At 42.8% G+C, this 8,164-nt stretch overlaps 1 long non-coding RNA gene across 1 annotated transcript; it reads left to right on the top strand.

The window, feature by feature from the left end:
• The first annotated feature begins 3,555 nt into the window (after positions 1-3,555).
• Positions 3,556-7,947, top strand: LOC120401625. The gene is made up of 3 exons (XR_005596603.1): positions 3,556-3,633; positions 4,873-5,003; positions 7,834-7,947. It is a non-coding gene; the product is annotated as an uncharacterized LOC120401625 (long non-coding RNA).
• Positions 7,948-8,164: the final 217 nt, after the last annotated feature.

The following is an 8,164-nucleotide window of genomic DNA, read 5'->3' as shown; positions in this document are numbered from 1 at the left end:
GATCATAATGGTCCCTTCTGACCTTAAAGTCTATGAGTCTATGAGATGTGGACCTTTCTTGCCTCCTAAAATTGGGCTGGAAATATTGTGACAATAGGGTTTCTTACAAGATGGTTCTTCTGCTTCAGGTTGTTCCTAAAATACTTCAAGAACAGTCTTTCTTGTAGTATTTTAGTATTTCTGCTTCTAGTGCCTCCTAAAAAGTAGAATGCAGAAGTGCATGGACATAAAAAAACATGTGTATTAGTTGTTAATTACAGTATAACATAACCATTATTTTTCTAACATATATAAAACCTGAAACAAATATTTGTACAAGTTTCATGTGTGGCTTTGCATTGGGTTTTATTTTAATTGATCCAGTTGACTTGATGCCAATAATTGATTTGGATGAATTGTGCCTCGGTTTGATTATTAGGAAGCAACGGCAGATGAGCCCCTGTGGTTCTGAATAGAGCTGAATCCACATTTTACGGAAAATTCTGACAATCCCAACCTATGGTTTTGTCCCAAAGTGGAATGAAAAGTTAAAGTTTCTGCAGAATAGAAATGTTTAAAAAACATTGATTTGGAAATGAGAAGGCATTGCTTCAAATTTTTCAATTGAAATTCAATATTTTGACATTTCCAAAATTGAAATATTTAATCTCGGCTTTTTGAGATGAACTAAAATTCTTCACTTTTAAGTAGCTTCCGTCTTAACTGCATTTCCTTCTGGTGCATTGCCTTGTTGGAGTTGGGGAGTCTGATATCCTCATTCTCCCCTATGGGCCAGACTACATCTCTTATAATGCATCCAGTCATGTGACTCCCATGATGGACCATGCAAGTCTGTCAGTAAATCATCTCATTGACATAGAGATGTAGTCCTCCAGGGAACCTAGCCTATAGGAGAGAATAAGGGCAGGGACTATAACTCCCATAAGACAATTCATGACAATAGGAAAATGCAGTTTAATGTTTTGTTGAACTGTTTTGAAACAAAACCATTTTGAGGTACTTAAAAAACCTGAAGTATTACAATTCTGATTGAACTGACCTGGTATGAAATATTTCATTTCCATTTCCCCAATGGAAAATCAAAAATTTTCAGAAGACAACTTTTCCTGTAGGGGAAAAAAAAATCTTGATTTTTGCAGAAACTGTGATTTTTTTTCCCATCAGAAAATCCCTGAGCAGCTCTAACTCTGACACCAAATAAATCAACGGACCTTTAGATTTATGGGAAATGCACTTCCAGAGTTGGCAGGTCTAAGTGAAAACATCTTAGACACTTCCTTCTCTTCCTAAAATATCTCAAGAGCTTACAGGACTTAGCCATTTGATTTATTTCTAAAACTATTACCATCTTCAGACCTGACAGTCACCTTATGAATGTCTCAACTGCCTTAGGTAACTAGACAATGTTACCTCAGTATTTGCAGCATTCCCTATAATTCCCGGTCTTACTAATTAAGTTTAAGGAAGTGTGTACGAGTACAATCCTCACACTCTCTGTCAATATGGCGCACACCCGCACGCATAGGATTAGTGTCCAAAATTTACCCCTTGGGGGGGTTTGTCTTTGTTGTTAACTTACGTTACATTTTCTGTGGTGCTTGGCTTCTTTCTGTAATGTCGTCCTCTAAGGTCTGTGCTCCTACATTTCCCTTCAGTTGGACCCATAAGCCCTTTTATACCTTGATTTAGAATTAATGGGCCCCACCTGGTTTGGCGTCTTACATGAGTCATAGCCCTGCAGGTTCCTAAAACCTTACATCTTCGCCCAGGAAGGAGGAGGGAATATTACAGGTGCTGAGGTAATGCTATCTCGCTGGCTAAGGCAATATAAATATTATAAGGGGAACCATTGTATTAATATTCTTTTGGCATATAGCACGCTACAAATACTATTAAAATGCTCCCAAAACAATAGCGTATGATTTGGAAACTTCAGGCACAGTTTTTATCCTAAAGGGATACAGATAATTGCATTCTGAACACTTCTTCAGCCTTTACAGTCGCGAGTGAATGCTTTATATTCTGTTACAGTTTGAAGTGATCCCCAGATTTTGAGAACTGTGGGTCTAGTCCCAGTTCAGCTGAAGTCAAAAGCATTCCCATTGTCTTCAGTGCAGCAAGACTGGACTCTATCTGAAGTAAGTGTGTGTGTGTGTGTGTGTGTGTACTTAGTTTGCTGGCTTTACTGTGCAGACTGATATTACTATTACATTTAAATAATCAAGGATGATTTAGCTACCATGAATGCCAAACCCACATCTGATGGACATGTGTTTGTCTGGCAAGTGATGGGGACAACTTCAAATGCTGTATTGTTCTTCCGCCAGAATATGGCTTCTGTGCTGTTTGAAACATCTGAATGAGAACCGCACAAAGCACATGAATGATATAAAAAATAAACTTGCCTGACCTTGAGACCACAGTGGCATAAATGCACCACGCAAAGTGCAGTGCCAAATTACACCTCGCATATGTTCCAGAAAGAATGTATCTGCTTTTGAATGTCTTCAGTCTTACTATTCCCTCAGCTGTCATTAAGTGAGGAACAGTGGCTGGTTGTGAGTTTCACAGTCAGGCTGGTAAAACCCACAAAGATTATTTTTTTTCCTAAACCTAGGCATCCATGGCAGAGGACTTTACGCATGGGATAGGTCTGTGCATTCTACCACCGTGGAGACAGCTTAGACAATTTTTTTCCTTCCTTCCTCCTTTGAGTTCAACATCCTGCTTTTAGACTCTTACAGCACCACACTTGGGATCTGTTCCATAGCCCGTTGAAGTCAGTGGAAAGACCCTCATTGACTTCAATGGGCTTTGGGCTGGGCCCCCTGTTTCCATTTTACTGTGCCTGTATCGGATAGCAGCTCACTGCTCTCCACAACAGACAGCTTAGGAGCGTGAGCATTTCCACTCTCAATTTGCTGGGAACGTCACATGGACTGGATTTTCAGCAATGGGAACTTGTTCATCTTCTTTTTAGGGTAGTCTCAGGAGCTTGGTACTGAACCTGCATTTATTTTGGCTCTCTGTGACAGAATGCACCTCTGTGTTCACATCCTGCACACAATTGTAATCATCTTTCTACAAAATATGCCTTGGGAGGTGTCATTTGAAAATGAATAACTCACTGGTCAATAATATCACGATGAAATGTCTGTAGTGATCTTACAGAGTTACGAATGCCTTCCGAATGATCTTGGCAGCACAAGTTCAAACCCACGTCGCCCCAATTAGGCAGAACTGGTCAAGCAATTCTTAAGCAAAGAAATGTGGTGTTTCTTTCGATTTTACATACAAGTTTTAAAGAGGGTTCTCAGACAGCGAGAGGGTGAAGACAGGAGACAAGGGAAATCTGCGTTTCAGCACAGGTGAGAAGAAACAGCAACCTCTTTCACTGCCAGGCCCCCTGTCTCCATCCTCACAGTCGCAGGGAACTTTAACTAGGGGTCACCCTCAGGAAAATACATTTCAAAGGGTGACTGAACTATAAAAGTGGGGAGCAAAACCGCCCCGAGTTCTCTTTCTCTATCCATCTCTCTCTTTTCACCCAAGCAGACAAAAGACACAGCCGTTGGACTTTGAGAGCAGATCCTGGCTTGAGAGTTTGCTTATCAATATTACTGGAAACATGTGGTAAGAATTTTGCCTTGAACCAAATCTAGTTTAAGTTTAGAAAGTGTTTTATCTTTATTTCTTTTGTCATTGTTTCTGTCTTTAATGCCTTGTACTTGTACTCACTTAAAATCTATCTCATTTTAGTTAAATAAACTTGGTTTATTCTTTTATTAAAAGTAATCCAGGGTTGTTTTTAAGCTGACCTGTGCGGGTAACATCATTTAAGGTAGCAGACCGTTGTATGTTGATCCCCTTGGGCAGCCAATGGATCTATCTGGAGTGTCCAGGAGAGGGCTGGACAGTGCCGACCACACATTAATGGGGGGAAATCCAGGACAGGGAAGGTGTTGGGGTCACCCTGCAGGTAGTAACCAAAGCCAGAGTGTGGCTGGTGTGTGGCTAAGAGGCTGCTGGGCTCAGAGGAGCTAGACCTGGATTGTGGCTATACACAGACACTCAGCATGCTGCTTGGCTGTTTGAAAGGAGCCAGGTTGGGAGCTACAGTGGCAAAGCATTGTGAGAATAGGTGCCGGCTTCCTCCTTTCCCTGGGGGTGCTCAATCCCTGCTCAGCCCCAGGCCCCACCCCCACTCCACCCCTTCCCCCAAGGCCCCGCCTCCACCTTGTCCCTCCTCCGCTCTGCGCCGCCTCGCCTCTTCCCACCCAGTTCTGCCCCCTCCCCCGAGCACCTCCTGCATGCCCCGGAACAGCTGATTGTGGTGGGTGGGAGGTGCTGGGAGGGAGGGGGAGGAGTTGATCACCAGGGCCGCCAGCATGTGGGAGGCACTTGTGGGGAAGGGAGAGCTGGCTCCTGGTGGATGCTAAGTACCTGCTAATTTTTTTCCATGAGTTCTCCAGCCCTGGAGCACCCATGGTGTCGATGCCTATGATTGAGAGGCACCCCAGGTTGCAGGGCAGAGGGGACACAGCCCCTCCCTGGTCTGAATAGCACCCTGGAATGACATACTCCCACAGACAGCCTAGCTCAACCTGCCATTCTGTCAAGCCTTCCAATAGTATCCCTCAGCTACGCAGCAGAGGAGTGTAGCCCATAATACCAGCCTGCCTGTGAAAGTGAACCTGCAAAACATGTGTGTGTACATCAGTCAGTGTGGCGTAACCTGGGCTGCTGTTCCACCATACCACCCTCTGGCTTCTCTTCGCTGCACAGCAGAGCAGACTAGCCTGCCTGTGCCAGCAGAGCATGCAAATAGTTGGCATGTGCAAGAAAAGGCAAACCTGAATTTCTCTTCTCCAGACATCTCAGTGTCTGGCCCTGCAGGCAGCTCTCCATAAACCACAGCAGCTGTGATCGGTCTAGCAGCTCATGCCACCAGCCTGCCAAAGACATATGGCCCATCCAAGTTGACTGCAAACCCACAGCGAAAGGTCAGTGCTAAAGGAGAAAACCATCTCAAATATGGCTTAGATGCAGGGCTTACCTGCACACAGTGCATTTCAGAGCCAGGGAACGCTACCAGGGACTAGTGCTCCTGCATAATTTTACTAGTCTCCCGTAACGTTCCTCTGCCTCCTTCTCGTGGTCATGGGCTGGGCCAGCAGTGAATAGCTGTACAAGCAACAGCAGTTTTCAATCCTCCCTGCGGGCCTCTGACTCCTAAGGTAATAACAACGCATTAGAATAGCTGGAGTTTGTCAAGAACCTGGCTGATTATTACCAGCCTTCTCTGGAAGTTCTCTTTCCCCCTTTGGGGCTGGACAAGTGGAAGTTTCTTCCACAACAGGAGTCAGAAATCTGCTCCTATTGGAAGCACCCAGGCCAGAAGGCCTGAATCCAAGCTAGTTACTTTGGAGAAAGTTGATTCCAACTTTTTAGAGAAACTCTAAGCAAGAAGGGGATGGATTCTGTTAACGCTATTGTTCCTTGCCTCTTGCATTTCATTGCTGCATGATTGCCATTACTAAAGACTGGATACAATTACAAATAAATATGTGAACAAATGAACCAGTAATGGCATTTGGAATGAACTAAATAAGTGTGAGGACAGCGCCCCGCCCCCGTTCCCAAGCACCACCCCTCAAAATATTTTGAATCTAATTCTGTTTTACCCTGTACCTTGCATTGACACTAAGACAAAGTGAGTCCAAAGTTGCTGTAAATGCTGATCTGGGATTTTTTTTTTTATATCCATTTTGCGCTGATGTAAATGACTACATAAAATGCAGAGTAAACAGCAAATCAGGCCTTTTAATTCTAGCTTCTGGATCTATTGCCTTGGGAACAACACTTAATTGATATATATTTGCAGTACTACTCCACTCCTTTTATTTAAAAAAAAATAGTTTTGGTATCATGGCAAAATTAGCTACAAGTGGTAGCATCCTGCATGACCTCAGACAAATGTCTTGGTCCAAGTTGGCAGGGGGCCAAAGAAGTTGAAGATCCCTGGCATGCACGACATCTTTATTGTGGCAACATCACTCATGTTTTTTCCCCCCATGGAACAAAGAAAAAGGGTCATTTTAAAGTTTTCATGGAGAACTCCCCCCCTGAGGTTTTGAGCAGCTTTAGTACTCAGTATTACAAGATGCTATGCAAGTCTGTCTCAAAGACTGTAGAAATTGTATGGTTTCAGAGTAGCAGCCGTGTTAGTCTGTATCCGCAAAAAGAACAGGAGGACTTGTGGCACCTTAGAGACTAACAAATTTATTTCAGCATGAGCTTTCGTGAGCTACAGCTCACTTCTTCGGATGCATAGAATGGAACACACAGACAGGAGATATTTATACATACAGAGAACATGAAAAGGTGGAAGTATGCATACCAACAGGAAGAGTCTAATCAATTGAGATGAGCTATCATCAGCAGGAGAAAAAAACCTTTTGAAGTGATAATTAAGATGACCCATAGAAGGTGTGAGGAGAACTTAACATAGGGAAATAGATTCAGTTAGTGTAATGACACAACCATTCCCAGTCTCTGTTTAGGCCTGAGTTAATTGTGTCTAATTTGCATATTAATTCGAGTTCAGCAGTCTCTCTTTGGAGTCTGTTTTTGAAGTTTTTTTGTTGCAAAATTGCCACCTTTAAGTCTGTCACTGAGTGGTTAGAGAGGTTGAAGTGTTCTCCCACTGGTTTTTGAATGTTATGATTCCTGATGTCAGATTTGTGTCCATTTATTCTTTTGCATAGAGACTGTCCGGTTTGGCAGAGGGGCATTGCTGGCACATGATGGCATATATCACGTTGGTAGATGTGCAGGTGAACGAGCCCCTGATGACATGGCTGATGTGATTAGGTCCTATGATGGTATCACTTGAATAGATATGTGGTCAGAACTGGCATCGGGCTTTGTTGCAAGGATAGGTTCCTGGGTTAGTGTTTATGTTGTTTGGTGTGTGGTTGCTGGTGAGTATTTGCTTCAGGTTGGGAGGCTGTCTATAAGTGAGGACTGGCCTGTCTCCCAAGATCTGTGAGAGTGAGGGATCATCTTTAAGGATAGGTTGTAGATCTTTGATGATGCGCTGGAGAGGTTTTAGTTGGGGGCTGTGGTTGTATGATGTTGCATTGTATTATCTGAGAAATACGTAATCATATCATTGAAGTTTGTATCATAACGCACAAGAGGGCAGAGTTAAGATTGCATATGCAAACTTGGCTTTGGGATAACCTGACTTTTTTGAATGTTTCCCTGTGCAACCCTGGTGTTCTTTTAAGATAGTTTTCTGATTAAACAGATATGATGGGTAACATTTTCAAAAGCACCTAAGTGAATTAAGAACCTAAGACCCATTTTCAAAAGTGGTTTAGGCACTTAGGAACCTAAATTTTATTGACTGGCAATCTGATTTCAATGGAAGTTAAGATCCTAAATATCTTTGAGGATCTGAAACTTAAGTGCTTTTGAAAATGTTACCTTATGTCTATGTATTAATTATTTGTCTGTTCTGCATAGTTCCTTAAGATTTTCTTAAGAGGAATATGACCTTCACCAGTGTGATATCCTTGATATTCCAGCAAAGCAAAGTGGTTTTGCCCATTCATTGGCTATAGATGCAGATTTTGTGTGTGTGTGTAAGTCAAAATGTAGGCTACGTCCCCACTATCCTGGTAAGTCAACCTAAGTTATGCAACTCCAGCTATGTGAATAATGTAGCAGGAGTCAACGTAGCTTAAGTTGACTTACTGTAGCGTCTACGCTGCACTGGGTCTACCGGAGTCACTCTCCTGTCGACTTACCTTACTCTTCTTGTTCCAGGTTGAGTACCGAGGTTGACCGGAGAGCACTCTGTTGTCTTCATTAGACCCACTAAATCGATCCCCGGTGCATCGCTCGCCAGAGCGTCGAACTAGCGGTAGTATAAACATAGACATAATTTGCACCATGGGTACCAAAGAATGTTTATTGTAAATGTGGAAAACATGAGCTTGTGTTACACATAACTTTTCTGCTTCTTCAAACTATGTCGTGTGTGTGTTTGTATAGATTTCATCAGTTTTACCAAGCACACTCTCTTTAATAATATACTGCCAATTCAGTGAGTTGACTGAAACACCTCTAGAAATTTGCCAGCTATGCTGATGCAAGT

Source organism: Mauremys reevesii, linkage group 3 (assembly GCF_016161935.1).
Source record: "Mauremys reevesii isolate NIE-2019 linkage group 3, ASM1616193v1, whole genome shotgun sequence".
NCBI classification, from domain to species: domain Eukaryota; kingdom Metazoa; phylum Chordata; order Testudines; family Geoemydidae; genus Mauremys; species Mauremys reevesii.
Note: the sequence above shows the minus strand (reverse complement) of the source record. Positions and strands in the feature narration are given on the sequence as shown.